At 41.8% G+C, this 27,991-nt stretch overlaps 1 protein-coding gene and 1 long non-coding RNA gene across 8 annotated transcripts in view; one reads left to right on the forward strand and one right to left on the reverse strand.

The window, feature by feature from the left end:
- Positions 1 to 27,991, reverse strand: part of AGBL1 (AGBL carboxypeptidase 1) — a 374,640-nt gene that overhangs the window by 117,939 nt on the left and 228,710 nt on the right. The gene's annotated exons all lie outside the window — the stretch shown is intronic.
- On the forward strand, positions 12,265 to 26,966 carry LOC149916286 (uncharacterized). 7 transcript variants are annotated; one of them, XR_016470429.1, is made up of 6 exons: positions 12,265 to 12,397; positions 16,634 to 18,183; positions 20,096 to 20,324; positions 21,889 to 22,045; positions 22,387 to 22,502; positions 23,816 to 26,966. It is a non-coding gene; the product is annotated as an uncharacterized LOC149916286 (long non-coding RNA). The 7 variants fall into 7 exon arrangements; XR_016470427.1 differs by having other exon boundaries at positions 16,634 to 20,324; positions 23,790 to 26,966; XR_016470425.1 differs by having other exon boundaries at positions 16,634 to 20,324.

Below are 27,991 nucleotides of genomic sequence, written 5' to 3' on the forward strand. Positions count from 1 at the left end.
GACTGCTGCTGACTTTACCGTGAGATTGCCAAGCTTATACTGGACTTTCTTCTTTTCTGCACAGCCAACCTGCAGATAAACTGTGTCAGATTTAATGGTGCATGATACAGGCAATTCAGTATCAAGGAGAAAAAAGCATCTCAGAGGCAAGATGGGTTATCAGCTTAGCTCCAAAAGCAGCCTATCAAGAAACACTGCCAAGGCGATTTCAGAAATCTATAATTTAGATGTTACCTTAAGCCTAAAACTTTGTTTGAAAACTTCATACTTCTCACAAGCAGGCTAGCAAAGCCCAGGAGGATCAAACTAGATATCAGTTTAGATGACAAAGTAATACACTTAGTGTATATGAAGTGCTGTACACATGAAAGGTACAGGAAGGATGGCAACATTATACGGCTTTATCCTGCAAGGAATCAAAGCTGTTATTATACAGCAGTTTTCTCAGGGCTATTACACTCCATTGCTTAGCCACCAATCAGCTTACCTTTCTGGGCTTCCCAACAATACGAATTGCTTTAAATAACAATGCATTTACTTTACATACAGGTTTCTCAGACTGAAACACCCCTGAAACAAGGGAAGCATTCTGATGATTTACACAGGGCGAGGTCTGTTGATGCGCTTGGAGCTGCACTGTCCAACCAAGCAGCTGAGCTCCTGAACACCATCATTCACCACTAATTCTACAGCTACTTCTGAAGCAGAGAAGAACTTGTCATTTTTAGAAATGAAAGTGAAGAATTGCAGATTCAGTGAAGAGCCACTGGAATGATTTTAGGGATGTACAATATAAGAAATATGCCCTGTGTGTAAGCTTGATGAAGATACAAGGCTCAACACCCTGATTTTTAATACTCAGAGCACTCCTTGGTTTGCTTGTGACTGAGAAGTGCTATGAAATGGCAATCATACCACTGAGAGCCTATGGCACTTTTCACGCCTGCCTTACATACTTTATCTGGGGATGGGCACTACAACAAGGTATGGTGCAGACTGCAGACATTACAGCAGTGCCTGTTCATGCAGTGCTAGGGAATTACAAAGCTTAGGAAGTGGCAGAGCAACGTTACAGATATGTTTGGCCTGATCTGGATTATCAGGTTGCATATTACAATAAACTTCTCCAAAAGAGTGGAGATGCAGTGGCACAGGCTGCCCAAGGAGGTGGGGGGGCACCATTCCTGGAGGCATTCAAGAACTGTGGAGATGTGGTTCTTAGGGACATGGTCTAGTAGGCACTATTGGTGATAGGTGGACAGTTGGACTCAATGACCTTAGAGATCCTATGATCCCTTGGGCAGCCTCTTCCAGCCATGTTCCCAGTAACAGATCTCAGTGAATGACAGCACAGATCCCAGTTGTTGTTTGTCTGTGACACAACGTATTTACTGTAACTGTTTCCTACAAAGCCAACAGTTAAATACACTCACACAATTAGGGTCTTATTAACCTAGGCTGATGAGGGTGAATTCATTAAACAGAGGAGTAAATAATGCATTCAGAGCTCTGTGATGACAGCAGAACAGCCAGGTACAACAAACCCAAATCTGCTGCTCCCCATCTGCTGTTCCAAAATGCCTCCTTTCACCTTTTCATGCAGTTCCAGACATTTCTGATGCAAAAGAAAGCCATGGGGAGACAATGAAGGAAGAAGAACATTTCCTGAGCTGTCTATGCCCTCCATGCTTTCAAGGGCTGCCCCTCTCAGCAGCTTGGCATGCCCTACTCCCACACCACTCCCTATGGTCAGGAAATGCCTAACATTTCACTTACAAAGGATCTCCTTTGAGATGGATTAACCTAATACTCCTTAAACTCAGACCCATCAATTTTCTCTGTTGGAAACTTTGGATTTAGATATCTTTGCTGTACTGGAAAATATCCACTGATAACAAGCAATTATTATTACAAGATATATCCTTGGAGATAGAAACTGGCTGATAAAAAAGACTGAAATGAAGGGAAGAGGGAAAAACCAAAAATACTCTTCTCACTTAACCTGGCAGAGTTTTAATCACTTTCCCAGCATGTGGTACCCAGGAGCCCTTGGATGACTTCCTGAACAAGACACAATTGGCACCTACCATGTAAAGCACTCGATTCTCACAATAATATTAAGCATCATTACTGAAAATGGATGGTAGAGTTCAATGCTAATTTCAAATTTAATTTGGTGTTTGAAGCCATTAAATATATATATATAATCTTCTCCCCACAAACTAGTATTTGGGCCCCGAAGGCAGCATCCATAGCAAAATAAAAGACAGTTGGTGAAAAACCTGCGAGGTTTTACAAGCACACGTTAGATCAAATGATTCAGAAAACATATACCTAATATAATGCTTGTCATAGCAAGAACAAGAATTAAACTGCTTGTGGTTAGGACTGTTTTGAATCATTAATTGTAGTCGTAAGGAGGTTCTGTAAGAGAAGACCTGAAGTTAATGTGCTTGTCTTTCTACCTCTGTGCATACTGGTGGTGTTCAGGTCGCGGAGAAAACGAGCTAAGCAAACCAACTCTGACAAGTGCCAGATTGACTTTGAGGTTCATCATAGACTCACAGAGCACACATGGTGCTGAGCAAGCAGCACAGCAATAGCCTGGAGGGTACCTTCCAGGGCCCTGAGAAGGAACTCGCTGGCTTCAGTGGCAGTGTGATAACACATGCTACGTAGAGACCAACAGCCCCCAAATGAGCATCCCCTGTTGGCCAAGGGACCACGACAGGACCCGCTTCCCTGGGATGGCTCTCAAGCTGGGCAGCAGCTACCAGGGCACAGGGTCTGGCAATCTCAGCAGGAATGGGTGATCAAGTAGATGAGAACTCCTGTCCAAAGTGAATTATAGGAGAATAGGATGCTCTGTGTTGCTGCTGTGACACTCAGTAGTCTTTAAATTGCTCTCTGTGGTACCTCCCAATGAGATAACTGGAGAGAGCTGGGAAAGAAGCATCCTAAATGGGCTTGTGGGATGACAGTATCAGCATGGGCCAGACCGGCTCATAACGTCAGGCCTGGGCCAGTACCTAGCATTGGAAATGAATTTGAAATGTCACCTAATTGTAAACCTGGATATTAGAATCATACCCAGAGTTTTGCCTATTTCCAGGTCTGAAATCCAAGCAATGTATTTTCCCATTTACTTATTTGATGTTTCTTCAGCACCTAATTGTCTACCTGCTGGCCTGCCCTTTTCTGCCATACTCTTGCCAGGCCATCAGTGATGTGCCCATCAGGATGAAACAAGCTTTGAATCAGGTGATAAATTGCTGTTTTTGCTGCAGCTGCTAACATCCCTTAAATATTTAAACAGCATGATTTGTACACACACCTAGTAGCTACTTGGTTACCTTCATTTTGGATGAGGTACTATGCACTTTCTGGGATGTGTGTGTCAAATATTCATAGATGGTAGGCTTCTGAAATATCTTTCTGTAGTATTTATTTATAGCATTTATTTATTAACAGAATCAATCTTTATGTGCCTAGATATATTATTACTTGATGCCTTATCCATTTTTTTTCCCAGGCAGTGTCTTTCTATCTGACAATATCCCTCTTCCTGCAACATCTATTCACAGAACATCTGTCCAAGGTATCTTCCCCTGCTGTATCCATCTCTTTAATTATAACTGTATATCCACTCCATCTAACGCTCGTCATCTATCTGCAGCACTTACTGTATCTCTCCAGACCATCTCTTTATCTAGGCACTGGTATCTGTCTCTTTGACGTGACTCTATCCCTTTCTCTCAGTCATCCACAGCACCAGGGTCTCATTGTGGATTTTGGACCACAACTATCACTTCCTTTTTTATACCGGGTTGTGCTCTACAAATCACTGATTAATTTATTTGTTTTGCTGGAAAGGTGGATGTGAGTTGCGAACTTTAAGAGGGTACAGGTACCTTAGGGTCAAAGACTCTTTCCTAGGCTTGTTTACTTCCCTGCTTTAATGCAAGCTGCTCATTGCTGCAAGGGCGAGAGCTGTGCTGAGCTGCTGTTATCTGAGAAACTCATCTTCAAACAGAGATGCTGCAGTGACTACCACTCCCCTTTCCCTCTCCCTTTCCCTCTTCCTGCTCTCCTCCCATCTCTCCTCTCTTTGCTCCCCCAACACTTCAAATCCATTTCCCTGCGTTTGTCCCTGCTTTACTTTTGCCCACCTGGCATTCTCAGGATGGCAAGTGAATGTGTCTCCCTATTAAAATTTCAATGCCAAATAAATATTAAAGCCAAAGGAAAAAAATCCATTTGGCACAGATTTACTGCGATGTGAAACGTAAGGCCCAGCAAAACACTGCAGCAAGGGGTTAAACGGGTTTCACAGCCACTCACCTCACACCCTATGAAGAACTCAGTGACCCACTGCTCTTAAAGCACATGGTAGGGAGAGAGCTCCTCCCCATCCAGGGCACGAGACTGGGTGACAAGGAGAGAGATGTGCTCTCAGGGCCACAAGAGAGAGGACAGTAAAAAAAAATACCCCTTCTTGCTTTGTTTCCTCCCTCCTTTTTTATCATCCTGATGAATTGTGACAAGAATAAAATAATACAAAAGATGGTCAGGTCACCTGGAAGTGATCAGAGAGTCTGTTAAAATGTCAGGAGTATCTGGAAGAAAGGAGGAAAGAAAAGAAAAAGCAGAGCAAACTATGACAGAAAAAGTAAGAAAGGAAGAGCCCACATGTCTCTGGTTTTGGTTCCCTGAACAAAGACCAAGCACTTTATAATTTTCCTTCACACAGGGCCAGTGTGGTTCAATGGCAGAATAAAATATGCACTAATGAATGAAGAGCTTCACTGCTTTATGGATACATTTAACTCTATCCCTTGTTTAGAGCTGCTGGAAAAAGAACTGAGATGCAAAGTAAGTCCACATGAATTGACTGGAATTGGCATGGAAGGAGCAAATTATATTTTCAGTGAAGTCAGCAAACCTGCCAACAGCTTCAGAGTGGAACTGGATTTCACCTGGTAAGTAAGAACCTCTGGAGGCTTTCTCCAGAACTGTCCAAAAGTAGAGACGTGGCATCCCTAAATGGACACAGATATTTGGGTGCCAGTGGTAGCTGACTTGCCCACCAAGGGCTGGCACTGTGCTGGACTAAGCACCACTCTTTGGCACTGAAATGCCTTCTACTCCTCAGAATTATTCCTCACTGTCTTTGTTGAGGGTTGAAAGAGGTGTTTGATGTTGGTCCTTGTTTCCTAAACAAGTAAAATATTGCTGTGCTCAGACCCACGTCAAAGTAAGGAGTGTAGGAAGAAGCAGCAGTGGAGGAGGGAAAACAGTGAATGATGAGAAGTAGGGTCAGCTGCTCAAGAGGTTTTGCCCAAATGTCTCTCCTCATGTTCACCTAGATCATGGAGTGAAGACAAAGTATGTACTGACTGGAACAGGATGTGGACACTCTCCAAAGGTAGATCAGAAAGAACAATCCATCTCTTCTGACTGGGCTATATAATTTACTCATTGTGAGCAGATGGGTTATGAGGTCTGCCATCAGTGATGAATTATATTCCTGATAAGTCATTCCTAGCTAATGAGGATCCATTATCATTAGCTGCTAAGGAAGAATAACGGCTTGCCAGGACAGAGTGGGAGTTTCACAATTTCCAGGGAGAAAATTCTGGGCTGGTAGCCACCTGGCATGTGACTTTTCAGGAAACCAGAAGATTTCCAAGATGGATGCCTTCTGCTTACCTCAAGCTTTGGCTTTTAATTTCGTCGGGCAAGTTCAGGAGAGAGTGTAAGAGGAGGTGGAGGAGGAGGAAACGAAGGAAAATAGTAGTAACTGTATCTGATAAGACTGTGATTAAATCAAGGTCTCACTCTAATTACACTGCATTTAAATAAACTTTGCCTAGTAAGTAATTGTAATTAAACTACAATTAAACCTGTATTTATATCGCCATTTCCTCCCCTGCACAGCTGTCTGTTTCCACCTCCTGTCGCTGCTGTCTATCTGCCAAAACCTCTGAATTTAGCATGGGGGACTTCACGTTTCCTTGGGCTTCCTGGAGGAGATGCTGTGGGGGACAAGGTCTGAGATTCCCCCCTGTTTCCACAGTGCTATCAGCTTTACGGAGCTTCTGTTTTCATGCTGTGTGGGAGGAAGGAGATGCAGCCGATGCTAAAGAGATGTGCTAAACTGGATCTTAGGAAAGGTTGGGAGGGGCAGAGATATGAATGAAGAGATGTGGGTGTCTCTTTTGCTCTCATGGGAACTTGAAACAGTACATATTCCCCCTCTCGTTATTATTATTACTTTTTAATTTATTCACATCTTGGCTAGACATAAAGCTATGCCTGCCTTCCGTAGTGCACGTTTTATGGACATGTATTTTCTAAAGCGTTAGATCTCTCCTTTGCATCAAATAGAATCATAGAAGCATTAAGGTTGGAGAGATCCATAAGATCATCTAGTCCAACCATTAACTCATCAGACACGCTTGTGCCTAAGCAGCGCTGTACATGACATGGACCAAAAGAGATTACTTATCTACACTGAACCCACGGGTGAGGCTCCAGAGCTGGGAATACAGCTGTTATTAGCTTTTCTAGGAATGCTCACCAATTCCAACATTTTTTTCATTTCCTTTATCTGCAGCACTGAGCTACCCACACAAACCAGCCCTATAGGTGGTCTTTAAAGTTTGCTGCAGTTCTGAACAATTGGGTTGGGTAGGCTGCTGTGAAAAAAACAGGAGGCTCCAGTCATCTAAAGTGGAAACCAGATTCCTGCCAAGAATTTGAAGGTGGTAAGGAAAGGAGAGAAACAAAAGGAGAAACAGAACTGAACAAAACAAGGGATAAACAGCTAAAGGGAGAGTGATAAAAATGAGGAGGTAAACACATATCACATTGCAAAGGATGCCCAGGGCTAATAAAAGCAGAGCAGATTCTCTGCCTTACCTCCCTCCTCACCAGTGATGATGGAAAACATCTCCATTTGTGCCTCTGCCATCACACAGCTCTAATTAGGGACTGGAGAAATACCACTGTCACCCTCATCTGTTTGTGTTCAGTCGCTGAAAGGACACCATGCATCTCCCTGACAGCTAGTCATTACAGGTTTGTATGAGCACCCCTCCTTCCACCAGAGGTATTGAGCCCTCTGTTAAATACCTCAGCTGAGACCCTCACTACAGCTCTGTTACTCAAGGGATGTGAGCCACGAAGCTTTTGTCATTGGAAATCACTGCTAGGAGGATAACGGCATCTGTTGGAGGACAGACTGAATGCTAGACATGCTAGAAGCATACCAGATATGTTGCTTCAAACGACACAGCAAAAGGGACAACCCAGGTGTACGTGTGTGGGGTGCCTGGAAATACCAGCGGGTACGATGGAACATAATAATAATAAATTCTTATTATCCCAAAGTAGTTTCATAAATCTGTGTGGTTAAAGATCATTTCACCATGTCCGCTGTGTTCACTCCCTCCTCTGCTCTATCTTCCTTCAGGCATTTGCTATTTGTCCCTGAACAGCTGGTCTCAGGAAGGTCGTTACGGCAGGTATTAGCAAGAAAGAACAGAACAGGCATCTTAAGCTTGATTTTGTGATGTGACAGTACTCCCCTGATCGGGTGTGATTTGTCATGTCAAAGAATATAGATCCCAACTCTACGACTCTCCATTTCCTCTCAAACCTTTCTTTAACCTACAAAGCTCAGTTCTACTTCCAGAAATGGGAGATAAAAGCAATACTACTGGGGTGACATTTATCAGAGGAAAGATTGGACATTTCTTTCCCTGCAGACTCTTACTCCAGAATCACTGTTTATTTATTGGTTAGTTCAGAAATATCATTCACTCATAATCAATCTGATTCAAACTGCATCATTTCCGCAGCTTGAATCCTCACTTCCTAAATCATAGGGACGAAAACCCCTACAGGCTGCATATACCCCCAAGTTCCCCCATGTGGCTCTGTAGCCTGTGTCTTTTCTAATCAAGAACCAGTGAAAGAAATGCCTTCTTTGTAAGCACATGAACCACTGCCCCCTCTTTGGCAACCCGCTGCCCACAGAGGCATACCATTGACTCCATGATTACTTTCAGTTTGCTTCAGCTCAACTTAGAGGTGCAATCAAAGGAGGCAAATGACTGTCACAGGTCAAAGCCCAAACCTTCCCTTCCCTCCTAATGTATCTGTGAGTGCCTTCAGCTCTTTGTTTTCACTTGCAGTCTGCCAGTAATTTTGTTCTATTAGGCAGATGGAATAATGTGAACAATTATCAGCTCTGTGTGCATTTTCTGTCTTTCTACTTTAATGTAAATACATCTATTTGCAATCATGGATGGCCTTCAAAGCCCTTACAGATCTTTCAGTAATGAGGCTTAGACAATAGTCTTCTGAGTTCTTAGGATCAATGTCCAGCAACAGGTATGATTGGAACTACTGGTGAAAGTGAAACTTTCTGTGATGCTTTCTATGCCTGTTTGTCACCTATCTGTCAGCCATCAGATTCAGGCTGTGCATTGCAATACTGTGTGCACAACTGCAAACTCACTCATTTCCAAAATTGAATATTCAGAATAATAATGAGCATAGCATCTCTTCCCCTCTGCACGCAGTTGCACAAAAGCAGTAGACATCAGCCCACTAGACTGGTTATATTTATGCTCCAGAGCATGACCATGAACTACTGATAGGAATAAGTGTTTTGTCAAAGACATAGCCATGGAAGGATTAAGGACCTAGTTAATAGCGAGCCCCAGATATTCTCTCTGAAATCCCACAGCAGGTGAGAGCTGTGGGAAGGAATATGGAGAGCAGAATAGAAAGCTTTGGAGGGTAGAGGCAGAAGGCTCTGCGACATTATTCTTCATTCAATATGCAGATGAATTTGCCAAGCAGGAAGTAAGATGGAGAAAAGGTGTCTAATGTATCACATGTCATCTCTGCTGTCACTCACACACTTTAATTACCCTTAAATCAAGTGCAATAGCTTCACCAGCCCTGAAGTACGTGCTGTCTGTCTCCTTACACACATAATAAGGCCTGCAGGGATTTTAGAGACTTTAGCATTGCGTGTCTCACTGCTCTGATCCTCAGGTTTCTTTTAGCATAAAATCAGCTGAAAAGCATTGGAAGGCACAGCCTTATTTTTATCAATCCCTATTCTGCTTGCCAAGCCTAGCTGAATCAATGAATGCCCAAGATTGTGATTTGGATTCTCTTGCACAGACTATATTTGTGTACCGCTGTTCCCATATGTCATCGTGTACTTGTTATGCTGGTTGTTACTCCAGTCATATCTAGCCAAGCAGTCACAGCAGAAAGCTTACAATATTTCTAATGTACATGAAAGTTTTAGGGATGGACAAAATCTCTTGGGAGAACAAAGAAAAGAAATTCCCAACTGCTTCTCTTGTCTATAGGGTCCACATTCCAATCAAAACGTATTCTTCCTATGAGAAGTAAGATGTAGGAAAAGTTTAGCTAATTTTTTTTTTTTTTCATTTTTTTTAATATAGAAATATAGAAATGTAAATAAATAAAATATATAATATGAAATATATATACATTATATAAATGTAAAACTATGTTTATATTTTTAAATATATGTCTCTTGGCCTTCAATTTGCCAACTACAATGGCTCACCATTCCAGGACGCTGTATAAACTGGAGTACTGAACCACTGTAAGAAAGAGCAGGATCAGTCTCAACTAGTTTAGCCACTCAAAATTAGGCATCTAGGCCAAACTGAATTTTGTGGCTACCTTTCAGATCAATGGGGAGTAAGTGATATATTCTAGCCAGAGGTAATAAAAGTTAATAGGTTAGTTATCTCTTAGTAGTCCATTCAGCTCTTCACAAATCACAGAAGAGGCTATTCAACCAGTTCTGGTTAGCCACTCAAGCTTCACATAGAAAGGGTTACATTTTGCAAGGTATCATGCTGCTGAAAATGAACACCCCATGTGAGCCGAGACAGATGAAGGGTATTACAATGGTCAGTGTAAAAAGAAACAAGCCTGAAATATGAAATCTGCAGACCCGCAAAGTTCAGAACTGGTAACAATCTTGCACCTGGGCTGTCTGAATATCCTGTTCTTGAAGTGAGGATATGTATCGCTAAACTAGGAAAGGTCTAAAGCAAACAAAACGTAAGTATTTGCTTATTTTTCCCTGCAAAGACAACAAATGTGTTTTGCATTACACGGGATGCAAAGTGAGAGCAATCCTACCCCCAAAGAGTTTGCACAAGAGTGGGGCTGGAATGTACAAGTAGTATGATAATATATTAGGTGGCTGTACAGTGTTATCCTGAAAATCTCAGCCTGTTAGCAAATGATGTTTTTGTTAAGAAAAATGATGTGTGGTTTGCTGGCTCAGTCTTGCAGGATATTTTTTGTCCCATCTGGATGGAAGGAGAGGAGCCAGAGTCCAGGTTGAGCAGTCCTTGAGGAGAAGACCTGGGAGTAACACAGCTTAAGTGGAAAGCGTGGGCTGGATTTTTGTTTTGAGTTCAATTTGTGAATGAATAAACCAAGAAATTTGCCACCTGCTTGGGACGCACTTGAAAGAAAAGAGAAAGAAAAACATCACAGGGGTTATGATATTATCAGTGTCATGTTGTTGAGTTTGAACCCCACCTTGGAAGCATCCCACAGGAAATGCGTTTGCAGGAAGGAGCTGAGAAAGGAAAGAGCAGTGGGGTTGGGAATCTGGGCTACTGCTGGTAAAGAAGAAAGCCCATTAGAATGTGGGGGTGTAAAAGCCTGGGAAAACATTACTTTTTTTAACAAAGACTCAAGCAAATTTTTAGCAGGCTCTGCCAAGACAAGGAGAACACCCCAAATAACAGGAAAAGATGTTAGTGGAAACAGCAACAGAAGAAACAGTGTATTTTTAAAAGACTGAGGTATGAATCTTCTCCCATCTTCTGATTTTCCAGATAAAGATACCATACATGTTTTCATATGGTATATAATGATGGTATATAATACACAAACATGAGGATTGTGGCTATGTTACTGCCTCCGAGTTGAGAGGATTTGAGGTAAATAGCTGAAAAATGCAGTTTTGTAAAGGGGAGAAGGCCTTTGGGTCCCACTGCTTTCAACAGAACTCAACAGCTAAAATAGTTTTTAGACAAACCTTGCACCTTTTCAGGCCACAGGCTGTGCATAACCTATCAAAGGTAATTTAGGTGCGCACAATGGAATGAGCTCAAAATTAACCATGGCTGAAGCAGCAGACAAGAGGAAGCCAACAAAGAGAATTCTGAAGATACTGCAGTCTGCCATGTGGTGAGAAGACAGAGCTAGCAGATGGAATTCTGTTTTGTTCACAGCTAAGGAGCATGAGGTACCAAGACAAGGGAAAGAGGTGATCACAGCATTGGAGGTCTCACTAATCTAAACAGAGAGGAAATGCTGGCCTCTGGATGTGACCAGCTACATCTGGTGATTTTATCAAGAGGGAAAAAGGTTTTGGAGAGAGACATAAGGATAATACTGGGTTCAGTGGGTGAAAAGAAGAGATGGAGATAATGTACTGAAAATGAGATGTGGAGTAGAAAGGACATTTGGAATAAATCATTGGGCTAAACTCTAACAGTATCACTCTTCAGGAAAACTTAACAGAGCCAGTAACAAAACCAACCTTTCAGTTTCGAAGAGTGGGACTCACATTCAGGCTTGATCACAAAGGAAAGCAGCTTTGGTGATCTCAAACCAGCTCCTAACAGTTGTCCTTCACCATCACAAGCTCAGCAAGCAAATGGCTTCGAACTGTCAGTCTCTGCCTAAGGGTGATGGACAGTAAGAGATACGGTGACACAGGACTGACGTGGTCTGGCAGAACTTTGTGTTCATGTCTGGAATCTGAACAGGAAGAGGTGTGCTGAGTAAGGCGGTTCAGGCACAGAGCTGTGGAAGAAGTTAACGCTTTCATTGTACACACGCTCCTTTTATCTATTTGATGCTACTGTCTATTTCACTTTGCTAGTTTCCGTTCATGTTTTACCCATATTAAAATAAGCACTGCCGTAATGATAAACAACAAATGGCGAGCATGAAATATGACTGCTGACTTCACAAACGTACCCACAACAGAGAGAAGAATTCCATGAAGTACAGGAAGCAAATCAATATCTTCAGATGTGGAAAGCAGTCCACTGTGGTTTGCAAGAATACACTGAGCGCACAGGCCAAATTCATAATCTGGTAGTGACATGCTAGGCACTGGTTGTGAAATGCTTTCGCCCAAGCATCAGCACTGCACATGCCTACTGTGTGTATCAGATCCCTTGGTATGTGACTTGAATTCCTCCCTTCCTCCCTGTTTGTCTCCCTTCTCAGAAATGGCTGAGCAGAGTACCTAAAATCAGCAAGAGCAAGGAACGCTCAGCAGATTTTGAAAACAATGCCACAGGTAGGTAAATATCTGAGGAATATCAACCCCTTGTCTCCTTAGAATATTTTGCTTTTTCTTATTTTTACATATGCACATGCTGTAAAGCCTGTTTATCTGTTCTTTGCTTGCTCAACGAGTCTCCAAAGCCTCCTGTGCCCTAGCCATGATTCATTTCTGAATAATTTCATGAAAGACAAACAGCAGGTTTCCAGTTCCCCACTCTTGTCTGATATTGCTGGGCGCTCCATCATTTGGAGACAATTTTTTCCCGCTTGTCTCAGTCTTTCCTTTCCCCCCTTTCCTCCCCTTTCATGTAAAATCATCGCTGCTACATTCTGACCCCTCCTAGCTTGCAAATCACTTTAAGTGGTGGATAGGTTGAGCCCCAGCTTTGTGCATGATGCATTTTGTTTAAGTTGTTCGTGCTGTTCCAACATCTGTCATATCCTCCACAGTAGTGCAATCAAACTGTCAGGGCTGAGTGAAGTTTCACTGATCCAATCTGCTCCTTCTGTGATTCCTGTCAAAAGTATCAGGAGGTGGTAGATACAGTTGTGTGCTCTTTAAACAACAGATCTTTATTTTCTGTGCATTAGAGGAAATGTGATTGTTTCTTTCTCTTATGCTCCCAACATAGTTTCTTTCCTTGCAAAGCGTGCTTGGTATCGGTTGCAATCACAAACCATGATGCACTTCCTGGGCTCTGCTGCATTCCTCAGCTCCTCAGCCTTATATTTCCCTTTCCTATGTGAGGTCAGAGCACATAAATCTCTCTCAATCTGCTACGGTGCCCATATTTCCACAATTCATCTTGGAAGAACCCGGGAGGAAGTTACTTCTTGGATCCTACATTATTATTATTAATGAGGTGATTAAGTCATCTAAGGTTTTGTGGGGGAAGGGGTAGGGAGTCATATTTTAATAAGCTCCCTTCTGGATAGTGCACTGTGAATGCTACTCCCTGTTACTGAAACCAAAAGGAACTGATACTAATTGATATTATTGATACTAATCACCTTGACTAAAAGGAGGCAATGTTCTTTCATCACTTAAAAAGCAGGTACCTTTGATATACTTTAATAACTGACAGAATTAAGAGAGAAATGATTCCATCTGTGCTCTGTTAATATGCAGCACGTATTTTTAATCAGCTTTACAGCATGATGCACCTTTTCATTTCTGACTGAAGCTTTAAACTCTCGCTGTGAAATGGAAACTTATGGTTGTATGATTTAATAAAAAGAACCTGAATTCGAGGTGAATAGCATGGTTCTGCCCCATTTCTGTGTTGGCCTTATAGCCCATAGCTTTCCCATCAAGGCAGAAAGCCTTCTAATTACAGCAAAGCACCAATGGAAAATGGAACTTAGGATGCCACTGTGCCCTCATCTCTGATACTTATATTGGCTGGTGAATCCTACTGGGATGAAAAAGCAGACTCAGAAACACTTTGATTCATTAAAGAAAAAATGTTAAAAAAAAAACAACAAAAAGAATCCTTAGATTATGGACTTTCATTCCCCAATGCTTCTGCCTCTTTAAAAATCTCCATCTCCAAACTTAACTGGTAGAAAAACATGTTCTGCTTTCCAGGATTTGCCATTACTTCCTTCAGAGCATCCCAGCCAAGAACTGGATGACTCTGCCCTGGGACTCTTCCTCTGAAAACCCTGATAGGGGTGAATCCAGGCCTCCATATAAGAAACTGAAAGGATTATCTCTGAATTCCAGCTTGGAAGCTGAACTTTAAAATGCACACACATACACACCATGTACAACCAAAGATTATGTAGTCAGGGGAGAAATAGCTGCTGCTTCTGAGAAAGAGAAAAATGTAATAATAATTTTGACTAAAACAATGAGTTCCCAGCCGTTATCTGAGGTTAAACTTTTAGCAGTGCCCATGTCTTGTACTTCAAAGGAAATGGGAGTTTGGAAGTGAAATACAAAAGGGGAACATTTGGTTGGCAAGAACTGGGAAATAAAAACATCTTTTTTTTTCCATGTTGGAAAAAGAGGAAATTAAATCTGAGCTGGCCAGCTAGCACCCAAAATCCCCAATAGTGAGACAAGATCTTTTTGTAGGAAAGCCTTGAGGTGAAGCCAATTCAATTAGTTCCCACAGTGTAACTGTCAAGACCCAAAAACTAGGTGGAATAATGAACTGATTAAAACCTGTAATTGCAATTCAATGGAGGAAACCATTAATCATGGAGATGGCAACATTCTTTCATTTCCAGGCTCTGCTCGGATGAGCTGCCAAGAAAAGAGACCATAAGGATAAAAGACTAATCTGGAATGGAAAAGAAACACCCTGGATAGACAGGCATGTGCTTCCATGAGGGATCAGCAGGAAAGAAAAACCTTCTCTAGAAAATAAGAGTGCTAAAAAAATGTACTGTCATTTTTTTCTTATTCTTTATTCCTCACCTCTCAGTGGTGAACACAGCACCTCAGAAAAGTTCGCAGCCTGAGTGCCAGTGATGCATTGGACCCCACTCAAACCAAACTCAAAGTCCATTATTTCACCTTTCACTTCTTATGTTTCTGATATTTATTCCTCTCATGCTACAACTATTGGTCTCACCTTCGTAACGGTGACAAACTGGTGATGTTCCCAAAGCAGTTGTACCCACAATGAGGTGGGTATCCACTTTGCCAACTGGTAGCTCCTGCAGAAATGTTTTGATGCCACCAGTATCTACACTGTTCCCTCTACTGATATCTCAGCTGCCATAGATGCTGCCATGGCACACACTTCATTGTAGAGGGAAACAATGAAAGGAGCCTTCAATTAAAAAACAAAAAAAACTATTTTAATCAAAGGCAATATTTTTGTCTATATTTTTGGAGGTTCCTGTGCTCAGCTAGATCTTCACACCTTGGCTCTTTGCTTCCAAAACTTCACTCAACTCCTTTGCACCCTACTGGCCCTTCAATATTAAGCCCATGATGCCTGCAAAGTCGCTCTCTCTTTTGCTAATCTACATTTTCACCTTAGCTGACTCCTAATTATCTCTAAGGATAATTATAAAGGGAAGGGTTAGACTGGGACTACCACCAAGATGGTGGAATTTTCAGGTCAAGTTGGAATGAGAGTATGATGGAGAAAGGGAAATTGGAGAAGAGGTCTGAAAAGCTACATTGCAAGAGTGCACAGCATAGAGAACTGATCAGGAAATTAAATGCAAAGCAATGTGGGATAGGATTGCTTCACTTATGTCAAACGAGAAGGAAGTTTGGCAGAAAAGGAAAAAAATGGTAATTATTTCATGTTCAGAACAGATTTGTCAGGCTGTAGTATTTTCCTACAGATATTCCGTGTAACCTAAAATCCCAGTGAATGCTGCAGGTGTTGTAATTAACAACATCACCACTATGGGGCTCTTCCACAAGCAAGAAAGGTTCAAATCAAGGACATGCGAATTGTCCTGCTCCGAAGGAGGCATGTGAGGAAGTAGAATGAGAGAGTGAAAGCTTCTCGTCGCCTAGCAGATTTCTCCCAGAGGGCTCTGAAGAAGGAAAGCTTAATTAATTGTAGCACCACTGAAGCTCTGCAAAGAAAAAGCCTATTAAGTCATGAGCTCCATCGTTCAGGCTGCACCTCAGTTCCCAGTGAACTGTTCAGTGTCTCTAGTGATGAGGTTTCTGGAAATACTGACTCACTGAAGCAGTTGTGTGTTGAACAGCAGAAGAGCACTGATAAGTTTGGATCCAGAAGGGCATAGTGCAGATCCCACGGTTTGCAAATCTCTTCCCAAGAACTGTTATTTTGCTTAAGGCATAAAGCAAATGATGTAAGAAAACTAGAAGGTGGAATACAGGAACAGAGAAAATGGATTTTCACCTTCTCTCCGGCTCATCCAAATTCATTCTTCCCTCCAAAAACATCTTTCCAATAAGACGACTGCTCTCTGCTACAGCTGTGAGCTGCAGCGTGGTGACAGGTAGTCTTTCTGTCTCTCACACATTACTGTGGCAAGCAGACATGTAGCTTATTACAGAGAAGCAGAATCTGAGCTGTTTGCAAAACTTAGGTGCTTTGAACTCACTGGAGACATACTGGGCCACTTTGCCAGCTCCCTCGCTTTAAGAGTGAATAAATACAGACTTGAATTAATGGGATGCTTTAATGTGTTGGCTTATTCTGACCAAAATAAATTCTTGGAGCCAGTTTCAACTTCCAAATCTTGTTCTTAATATGTATACATCCATTATTTATTTAATATTACCTTTTTTTTTTTTTTTTTTAAGCACCAGTGATCAGCATAGTGCCATCATCCAACCTATGCCAAGGAAGAAAAAAGCCCCCAAACCCCACCTGATATAAAGGCTGCAGATTCCAAGTTGTTAGAGCAATATGGGGGTTTAGAAGTGTGCTACTAGCTCCAGGGACAGTTTAGTGCTACGAGGATTTTCAGCATGAAGTTTGGTGAATGTATTCCCTTGCTATGGGGAAATGAAGAGCTGCACTAAGCAATCCGTACTTGGACTCAACAATGCTTTCCTGAAAGACCAGATGGGATATAAAAAATAAAATAAAATAGGTTCACTCACTCCCATCTGGAAATAGTCTTCCTAGAATTTTACTGAGTGGAAAAAACTCTGCCTCCAGGGTGCCCTGAGGCGTGAAATTTTCACGGCGCTTTCTGAATTCTTAGCCTTGTTATACTGAATAATATCAACAAGATTCTCAGCGGCCTCCAGCCACACAAAATTCATCTGCTCTCACTTCCTGCACAGAAGTTTATCTCAAGCCATCTTTTTTTCTGACTTTACAAGAGTAGGTGGGGACAAGCTACCTTATGTTCATCAAGGATGCACTCAGGCAGCACCTTGATGCTTCTTGTGTGCTGAAAATCCACTACCCTGCTCCCTTGGAAGAAACTTGTCTTTGTAATCAGACCATAAGGGGTACAGTAGAGGGTCCTGTGAGGTTCAAGAGGCATCAGGATCATACTAAAGTAGCTGGGGACTTAAAGATAAAACTTCAGCACTGAGACAGACCCCCGAAACTCCCAGGCCTTTTACATTCCCTGGACTATTCCCAGCTTCTCTGTTTCAGGATGCTTGAAAACCAAACCACTTAGAAGACAGCCAACACCAAGATCGATTTGTGGAGTCTCCATGCTGTGCTGCTGCTTTCCAGGTGACTTCACCAGTCTTTTTGAAATCTCTAACACCCCTCTTGGTTCTCCAGAGATCATACCGGGATATGTTTATACTGCCTTTCACTTTTGTTTTCAAGACCTTCACCACATTTATTGATTTATGCTTTGTTTCACGGCACTGCATTTCTGCTGAAGGTGACCCCACGTCTCCCCAGACTGAAGTGTTACTCTTTGCAGGTCACGCTCTAATACCTGCCTGGCTCCTGTAAAACATCACTCTCTAAACTGCCCAATGGACGTTTTGACCAAGGAGTTCTGCTCATAACATGTCAAACAAGCTTTGGAAATGTGCACAGACTGACTGCCTTGACGAGGAGAAGCTCGGACTGTGTCAAGTTCTTTGAGTTTTAAAGGTCAACACATCAGCTTCTCCAACTGGCTTTCTTACGGCTGTAATTACAGCCCTTTTTCCCAATGTAATCAAACAATTATGTCTTAAAAAAGCATGAACTGGTGGGAAAAGATCTTCCATAGAATTAGCACTGCAAAATTGAACTTCCTCCCTTCAGATGAAGAAATCAACTTTTGTCTTTAGGAATCAAATGATCTTGCTGTTTCTCTGCTCTCCAGTTATCTACGACCTACTGATGGAGATTGATGGGAACTGAGATTTCACAGAAAGTGTTCCCACAGGTAGACTCTGCAACTAATGCTTGAACTCATGATTAAGATGTTAATTTTAAAATGTATTAAGCACCAGTCACGCCACTTTTAAGTTTAGTATTTGAAATTGATGTGGGAACCAAAATTCATTATTCTGACCCCACAATTATCAGTAGTACCATCCAGATGACAACCACACACCTCAACCAATGCTGTGTTACAATGTGACATACGTACTCCCACTTCATAGTGTTAGCATCCTAAATCCCATTACTGCAAAACAATTTCCAAACTGAAATGTTTCTTTTATGCACCCAGGCCATTTCTGGTTGCACTACGTCGATAGCTTGAAAAGTAATGCCTTCCATCCATTTCTGTGGAAACTACAGCAGATACAAAGAACACAACAGTGCTGTTTGATAGGGTAAATTCTCAGCTACAAAATGCTATTTTTCAACATAGTCACCACCATTATCTATGTACTTTCACCAGCAGTGAACAAGAGCCTGCACACTGCATGCAAATCTGCATGGCCATCTGGAACATGCCTTGTATTTAATTCTCTGTTGCCATTGCTGAAATGCATCACCTATCACCCCACTATGCTCACATCCACTACTTTGTCTGCATAAACATTCAGGAAGCACCACGTGCACTTTCACGTCAGGCACCATTTTGTCAGGCTGTCCCACTGCTGCCATCATACAGCAACAGAATGTAATGGAATATTGTTGGGAGGATTCAACCTCTACTGCCACACCACAGACACCTGCCTCTGATGTCAAGGGCCAAAGTGATAAAATAGGAGGCACTACTTTCAGAGCAGAACTCGTACATTTGTAGATTTCATAATTCCCTTTCCTATTCATATTCCCTGCAAGCTGTTTACGGACTGTAATCATATACACCCAACTTCTCTCTTTCCTAGACTTGATTTGGTTCACCACATCTCTCCTCCTATTTCTCTAATCCCTCCAGGGCATGGCTTTATGTGCCTTTTTTTTTCCTAGGCTTCTTGTAACTGTCAGGAGCTCTGGAGAGTCAGAATTGCACACACTATTAAAAGGTGCTACAAAGCAAAGCAGAATAGCTAACAGTGCTAACAGTGTCAATGCTTAGGATAGTCTGAAAAAGGTATGGTATTCCAGTGGCATAAAAAGAGCACAATCCTATGAACACGACACATACTGTACTGATATATATATCTGCACAAGATCTGATCATAAATACATCTTTATATATTCTCACAAAATTTCAGCATATACTTTGATAACGAAGAGGAACTCATGAAGAATGACAGTGGTTTATTTATAAATTATGGTAGAGAGGACAGACAGTGAACAGGAAAATCTAATACAGATTTTCCTCCCAGAGAAAAAATTGCTTTGAAATATACTGGAGTCAGTGTGCTTGAGTCTCCATTTTCATACAATAACATGAAAAAGTACATGATAGGATTATTACAGTGTCTATACCAACAGAAGACTTTCTGAAGTGATGCAAAACTATCAAATTAACGCTGAGACTCTTTTGCATGACGACTGAGATAGATGTGGTTGTTCCTCTTAGACATGGAAAGAAAAATCCATGGGAAGCAGTACTGTCTCATGAGTTTGTTAGCGTGAATTTTCCCTCCATGCCACCCCTTCTTCTGCACAGACTGCTGGGAGGAGGCCAGGCCAGGCAGACGTTTGGGAGGGATGGAGTACCAGACTTCACCAGCACTGTTTGGTGCAGTCATTCTTAGATGTATTTGCTTTTCTTTAGAAAAAGAAAAAGCAAATTTCAATCCCCTCTGCTAATCAGAAATGTTTTCAGGATTTATTTCTACTAGCTAGAGAGCTGTTTAATCTCCAAAGAAGATAAAGTTTAATTCTTTCCTAAATTCAATAACATCCATAAGCTGCTGGCATATTTCTGAATTTATTCATCTTCTTCCTAGACTGACTCTGCACACAAGAATCACCATGAGCTCCAGGAACCTTGTAGCCACCTGAAAGCTTACCAAGAGCATCTCCAATGACCCGTAACATCTAGTGGTTCAGGCACCTTTTTCCCAGTATACCTCAGAATGTCTCTCTCTTTTCCTGAAGAATCATTCCCATTTCTCAGCAACTCCAAACAAAACTCCAAATAGAAAAATGTGGGAAAGAGACCAGACTGCAGTCAAGGTAGCATTCTGCTATTGTGGCAGTAAATGTATGCTTCTGTGCAAATGTAGGCTTTGTCCTCTGCTCGGGTTTAGTCACTAAAAAGGCCAAGCAGAAAGTGGCTCAGTGGAGAGCAGCAATAGTTTCTACTGTTATACACGGGAGCGAAGGTAATCCATTAGAAGGAAAATGAAAAGCTTCGGGATTATGAGCGGTAGAAAGTAAAAGAGTATATGTATGATAGAGGCCTGCAAGATAATGTCTGGAAGGGTAATTACTGCTTCCTCTCTCCTTACTTTCACATAACACAAGACCTGGAGGGCAATTTGCAATTAAGGGTTACCCAAAGAAAATGGACAAAAATGAATCACTATTTAGCATGTAATTAACCTGTGGAACTTAGTCCCACATGGTATTCCATGGATAAAGAGCTCAGACAGAGCCCAGGGAGGATTAGACACTAGTAAGAAGAGGGATAGCATTTCGCGTTCCACTGGCTTGGATGAAAAATAAAATACAAAGGATATCAATCTTGCTGCTTCAGGGCCTAAGTTGTTCATTGTGATCAGCAGCAGGTAAAGCTCAGCAGGATGTGAAAGATACAGTACTGCCAATGAAAGCTTTCATGCACTGCCCTTCCTATTGGCTTCTAGTTACTTATATCAGATGCTTATATGGCTCCCACAGTTCTAGTATGTGAGTTCATTACAATCAGTAACATATTCATCATCACAATAGCCTTAGAAGGTACAGAAGAGCTTTTCTCCCTGTCGTACAGAGTGTGAAAAAAAGAGCTTTCACAACTTGCTGGAGATGCAGAAGGAAGCAGAGCACTGCATGGCACAGAACACCTTTTTTTATGCATCCTTCCTGACCACTGGACCCTACTGCACCCCACCCAGTTCAGATAGCTGGCTGGTAAAGGAGTCAGGGTAGCTCCACTCCCACGACTCCTTCAAACCTCAATGCCCCAGTGCTAAGCAGGTAGTATAATTAATGAGCATCCCTAGCAGAATCAAGCCATTAACCTCCGGTGACCAGTGTTTCAGAAATTCGGTTCTCAGGAGGTACACCTCCCTCCTCGACACCGTTAATGCCCAGCACTACCACAGCACTTGGCCTGTCCTTTGGGCTGAATTCCAACTGCTAGTGCTAGATAACATAAGGCCTCTAAGCACGTGATGCTTCCCTCCCGCTGTGCCTTTATCTGTATAATTTTTTAGCACACATAAGCTCACTTAGAACAAGCCCATGCAGCTGCTGCATGTTTTATTTACCCAAGCAGTCCCAGAGAGTACAATGAAACTACTCCCATGGGTTGCACAATCTGGCAATCTTTTAAAATGACAGATGTACAGAAACTGTAACTTTCCTCCATGCAGAGATGGGTCACACATCTCCCTTTTTCAAATGGTCCTATGTGCACTATACCTCGTGTCATTTTTATATAATCATTTTGTTCTTTATATACGTTTATGTACGTTTAACTAATGAGAAGATTTATAGGTCTACCTCTGGTGATAATAAAACTACAGCACTCCTTTAATGTTCTCACTCCCTTTTTTGTTTTAACCTTTTCTTGTAGCAGTTTTGCCCAAGATGGAAACTTAAAAGGTCCACCATGATCTTTGCTGGAGAAAAGAGTCCACTTTGAAGCTGCAATCCAATGAATACACGGGTCATTTTGAGCATAAAACATAAAGAGACATGAACCATGAAAGTTTTTTCTTCTCCAGCGATAAGTATGTATGAAGGGAAGGCTTTTTTTTGCTACCTTTGGCCCGTTGTGGAATGCTTGTTTAAAAAATGTTCCTTGATGCAGATCTCCAACTGGTGCTTCACTTATCTTGAACTCTCAAATGTCACCAGCTTTCAACTGGTGCTGCAAAGATCCAACTTACATAACTACAAAAGGAAAAGCTATTTTTTAATCAAGTCTATTTCTTCCTTCCGTCCCTTCTTTTTCTGCCACTTGACTTCTAATACAGAAAAGGGCAAGAAGAGCAGCTACACATTCCATAAAATAAGACTACTCTAAATTTGGCCAAACCCCTATTAATTATCAATTTTTTTCTTAATACAGCACAAATTGTTAAGCAAATGTAGTTTGCAAGAGGTGCTTCTACTTCACTGGGGCCATAGCCAGCTTTTCTACACAGGCTAGCAGATCCCAAAGGGACACCAACAGCATCTCCACAGGTGAGAAACGTGCTTCATCAGAAGTACAAAGTACCTTAGATATGGGATATGGAAAGTGGGTGCTCACAAAGAGGGAGGCCACAGGTGAATGCAAGCTGCAGATTGCATCATTGGCTTGGTGGTCACAGGGATGCACAGCTGAGTTGTGCAGCTGGACAGACGGATCACTTTTTTTCAGAAATAAAAAGACACAAATACCATGTTCAGCAAGACTGCTAGGAATTATCAGTACTCTACATTATTCCTCAATCTGAATCATCATCATATTATTGCCTCTGAAGTTCACTCTGAAAAAGCAATCGACTTTTTTAATAACACATCTCGGTACAGAACCAGTGAGCCAACATATCATAAGAGGATAATTATATGGGTAGTTCTTGCCTTTCTACTAGTGTCTTATTCTTAAGATCTAAACAGGGGACACACTTTCTATAGCACTGCTCATCTGAGCATATCAAAGTGCTTTATAGACGTTCATTATAAGTAATTACCAGCTGGCATGTGTGAATAATTTACAGGGTGGTAGAAGTGGAATTCCTATGGCTCTCTCACTTTGTTTCTCCACTCTGCACTTTTTACCCTCTCCTTCATTCTTCCTTCTTTTCCTGGCCACTGCAAATTAGGTATGTCAGTATTTTGAATATCGTTCTCAACCACATCTGCAGGTGCCTTGACCTGTAAATACATGGCCCTAAATTTGGAAGCAAACCTAAAACAGAAGGGTAGGGATGGAGAAGTCTTCCCAAAACCAGCTGTGCCAGTGGGCAGTTTCTGCCTCCAGCTGCGTTTCACCTCTCATGAATTGCTCCACCAGCACCAACTTACCCTCTTCCTCTGGTAAAATGAAATGGCAACCAGTAAGCAGATGTGAGCTACAGGGAGGGGAGCAAGAACATGGCTCTATATTATTTCCCACAAATATGTTGAGAAAGCCAGAGAAATGAACAGACCAGAACTCATTAAATTCAGCTACAGTCACTTCTGAATGAGTCTCATGAAGTCAAACACAGTTTAAGCATTTGAAGAGTCTTTATCAATCAACAGGAGAAAAAAAGATAATTTATTTTCAAAATTACTGTTTTCTTTCCTCCATTTTCTGTACAGATTTTAAACAATTCTGCTCATTCAGTCTTTGCTTTTCATTTTTCTCAGTCAGCTTTGGGATTCTGTCTCCTAGGGCAGGCTACATTCAGCCGCAAGCATTTAAAACATAACTGTGAATTGTCATTATTGTCATAATTGTCATTTTGATACAGCTTTCTTTTTCTGTTTGTTTGTTTCCTGCAGGATCTTAATTGCCTTTTTCTTCACAGATTTTAAAATAAAGTTGATGCTTGAGGGAGTTTAACGTTTGAAGAAGAAAAGAACAGTGATCACCATCAGACACTCAGAAAGAAAAGCAACTCAGAGAACCAGAAGTGGAAAGGTGAGGCAAATGGCTGAAGGTGTGACACAAAGCCAAGTGAGGTACAATGACTGAGCACAAAGGTGAAGGTGGGAGATAAAAAAAAAGAAAAAGAAAAAAAAAGGTGGGAACTGTCTACCAAGACAATATGAAAAGGTTGAAATGTTGAATAATCAGAAAAGAAAAAAGGGAGAGCTTTCATGACAGGAAAAAGAAAGGGCAAAAGAGAAAGAAGCAGCACAATGACAATGTAGACTCATGCACACAGGAGGCAAAAAGACGTTTCCAGTGATAAACCATATGGACAAAGATAGAAACACAATCACAGATGGATTTCTAAGGCAACATGCAGAAACCAACCAAAAATTACAAGAGAAGAAATGAATGAGGCGAACTGGTTAAAATCTCTACAAAACAAAAATAAACAGTTTGAAGAGAAAAAAAGAAAAGGAAAAAAAAAGAAGAAGTAAATAACCTTTTCCAGCATAACAAAAGCATTCATTTTCTAAAAAGGCCACTTTCTGATGCAATTTTTCCCATTCAGCCAATGTCAACCAGCCCCAGTTATGTTTCAGACCCCTAGGGCAAAACGTAATCTATCTGTGTTTGAAATGAGAATATCTTTGTTCAGACCTTAGGCCAACAGCAACCAAGGGATCTATCAGTGCTGTGGAGAAAAACGGCAGGAGGAGAACAGTGGACAAACATTTTCATATCTACGGTTCTTCATGACAACTTCAAATAATGCAGTACACTTCCTTCCATTTCAACTGCTACAACAGCTTCTGCTGTAGAAAGGTGAGGATCATCCATGATATGCAGCTATGCAGCAGATACAGTGCATGGTCCGCAGAGCCCTTCAAAGATTTCCTGGTCTTTTGCAAGCTGAACTCTAACTGATCAGCCAACTCTGCATGAGAATGGTATAAGCAGCTCAGATCTAGAGTGAAAGTCCACAGCCATTTGATAACCAGCTCATGGAAAGCTTCACCAGGTGGGACTGCCATCAGTATCTCTGTGCTCTCTTTCTCCTCTGCACACTGCTCAGAACAGCAGTTTCACCAACTCAGTTCCTTCCAAGAACCACGTGCAGCACAAAATTCCCTCTGTGCATTAAAGCGCTCACTCAGGAAAATGGCTGGAAAGCCTGAGAACGCTGTGCCATTTCAAAGCTTTGTGTCCAGGCTCTTTTTTTTTCTGGCTGCCACAGCTGTGATTAGATGGAAGTATCACTTTGTAATCAGAGCTGCCAAATGGATGGATCAATAGAGAGCTATCAGCAATTAGCACCGTTGTAACTGCCTGGCACATTTTTTATTTATTGAAGCAGGCAAGTCAGGATGCCTGGGGGATAAGCAGTTTCTGGCATATCAGGACATAAGGAGGAAGGGAGAAAAGGAATGGCGTTGCTCCTTTTGGACACTACCCATTTTCCCTCCCTGCACCGCTCTCACAGCTCCAAGGCACGTGAGCATGTGTGCATTACACATCACTACAGAATCATCTGATTCATTGTGGAGGCCAGGTGGTACAGCAGGCTTAATGCATCTCTCTTCCACCTTCAGAGTGGTAGACAGAATAAGTTTGCCAATCTCAGGATATTCCTATGTGGATTTTTGTTTGCTTCAAGACTTGTACGTTCACTTTCTTCACCCAAAGGAGTTTTCATGACTGAAAGAACTGGCAATGTCACAGGCCAGGATTTAGTAGAACTGAGAATTGCTAGAGGGGCAGAACTGGGAAAAACAGACATAAATCAAAGACTTGGATGCATTAGCAGTGCTACATGAAATGGCTGCTATGAGAATGGCTGGAAATATGTAAGTCCATACTGAGGAGAAAAACAACTGAGTAGAGCTCTTTGGAGATCTGGGACTAGAATAAGTCCATCCAGAGCTGCGAGGTAGAAAATTGCTGTGGCCTATGGCCAGCCATATTACAGCTTTGTTTCACATTCATAAGCAAGAGAAAAACACCAAACATTCTAATAATGAAACAAGCCACCTTATAGTAAGTGCTAATTTTTAAAATATGGTTTTAGCTGTATGAATTATCCCAGTTGCTTTTGCTCTTGTGGTACTAGCTGTTTCTTAAGGCATGATTGCTTCCAGTTTTGGAACGCATTAGTGTTCAGTTCAGCTTTGGAGATCATCCTACAGGAGAGCAGCAGAATGAATTTTTAAAAGAGCCAGACAGTATTATTATTTTTACACTAGTGGTTACTATTCTTTCTCCCAGGAACATCTCCCTGCTGGCGCTACCGATCCAAGTCAGTCCTCATGCTGAAGGGCAGATTATTTGTAGTCTGTGCCTCACATACAGCTGTAAGAGCTCAACCATGAAAGGAAGCAATAGGCATCCTGTATCCCAGCTGTAGCTTTCTGCCTGTCTGCTACTTCACCCAGCTGGAGAAGTCTGGCATCGCTGCCCCCTGACTGAATTAACCCAAGTTCAGGAAAGCTCAGGATGAGCCTTCTCAGTTCCAATAATGAGGCCAGAGAGAATCATTTAGGATGCTGTCATTAGTGCAAATACATAACTTTTGAGTTCGCGAAGGTAATTTCGGCTGTTTCCATAGCTAATAAAGAGTCTGTTGTGTACTGACTTGAGGCAATTTCAGCAGGATATTTCAAGTCAATCTCAGCTAAGTCCAATAACCCCCCCACACCTCCACCTCCCTTATTTACGCCCTACAACTGGACACTGCAAGTCAATGATCATTGACAATATGACACACAGATCTACAGACCTAGCAAGTCTAATATCAACTGAACTGACAGCACCGGATCCTGGGTACAATCAGAGGAGAGACAAATGTTCCAGCTGCCAATAGATATGCCCTTGGCACTGACCCTGCGTGAAACAACCTCAGCCAGAGGGAGCAGCAGAAATCAACTGAAATTGTTTGGAGTGCCAAACTGTCCATACCTTTCAGCATCTTCTCCTCCTTCTTCTGCTACAGGTGGTCCACTAATCAGAAACTCTTTTCTATGTGTTTACACAGTAAACAAATAAAGCTTTAAGGAATTAACAAGATGAGAGGGTTTTTTTTTATTTACTGACAGAATCAGAGATCTCATCTCTTTTTCAAAGCCCACGGGGCCAAATGTTTGAAATTTCTCATTGATTCTGTGGTTTCCTTTTCCAATCTTGTTTGCAAAAAGCTCTTGAATTTTCTCCTCTGCTTGAGAAGGACACTTACAGTTGTCACCTTTGCCTACTCTGAGCATCCCTCCTACCCATGAACAGCTTTTCCCTGGAGTCAGAGAACACCTGATACTTGCCAAAGGGAAGGTTTGCAGTAAGGATCTGCTCACAGAAGAGGGAGCAGAGACTTTGCAAGAACATGTTCCAGCAGTTCTAGCATGCTTAAACGTCCCCTCAGGGTGCTCTTCAGATGACTGAGAGGATCTCTGGCCAGACGACAGCTCACCCCAGGATTGAGTGCCATCAGCAGGCAGATGTTTAGAACAGCTGAGAATCAAGCCTTAGGTCTCAACACCATTTGCCCATTCTACATGAGCAAATGTCAATTAGTAGTGAATGCAGACAATGACCTGCTTGAAGCAAACAAAAGTGATAGATCACATCCTAAAGCCCAACCAAAAGCTAAACAACAGCAACAATTTTACATTTATGTCTGTCTGTGCTGCAGCTGAGACAACTGTCCTAAAGTGCAAGGACCTCAGCTTTAGCTCTAGCACTTCATACTGTGAAGCCTTCCATATTTCACTTTGTAGGCTGGCGAGTGAATAGTTCAGCCACAGAAAAAGCACTGACTGTCTCACCCCTTTCATCTCCCCATAATCTGAATCTGAGAGCAGGGAGAATGTGGGACCACTGTGAGTGTGGCCTGGGCAAAAAATGTAAAGCGAGAAGAAATATACTCAAAATAACAGCAGTAAATCTGAAAAGCACTCATTCTCTGTCTACATAGTTGGTGGTATTGACAAACCATAGCTCCTTTGCTTTCTCCACAATTACACTATCAACCAGACTTCTGGAAGCAATAAAAACTCTTTATCCAGTATTGGTATACACTGAGATTCAAAATTACTTTCAACAACAAAATGCAGGTTTGAGT

This window comes from Phasianus colchicus, chromosome 12 (assembly GCF_987193195.1).
Source record: "Phasianus colchicus chromosome 12, bPhaCol1.hap1.1, whole genome shotgun sequence".
NCBI classification, from domain to species: domain Eukaryota; kingdom Metazoa; phylum Chordata; class Aves; order Galliformes; family Phasianidae; genus Phasianus; species Phasianus colchicus.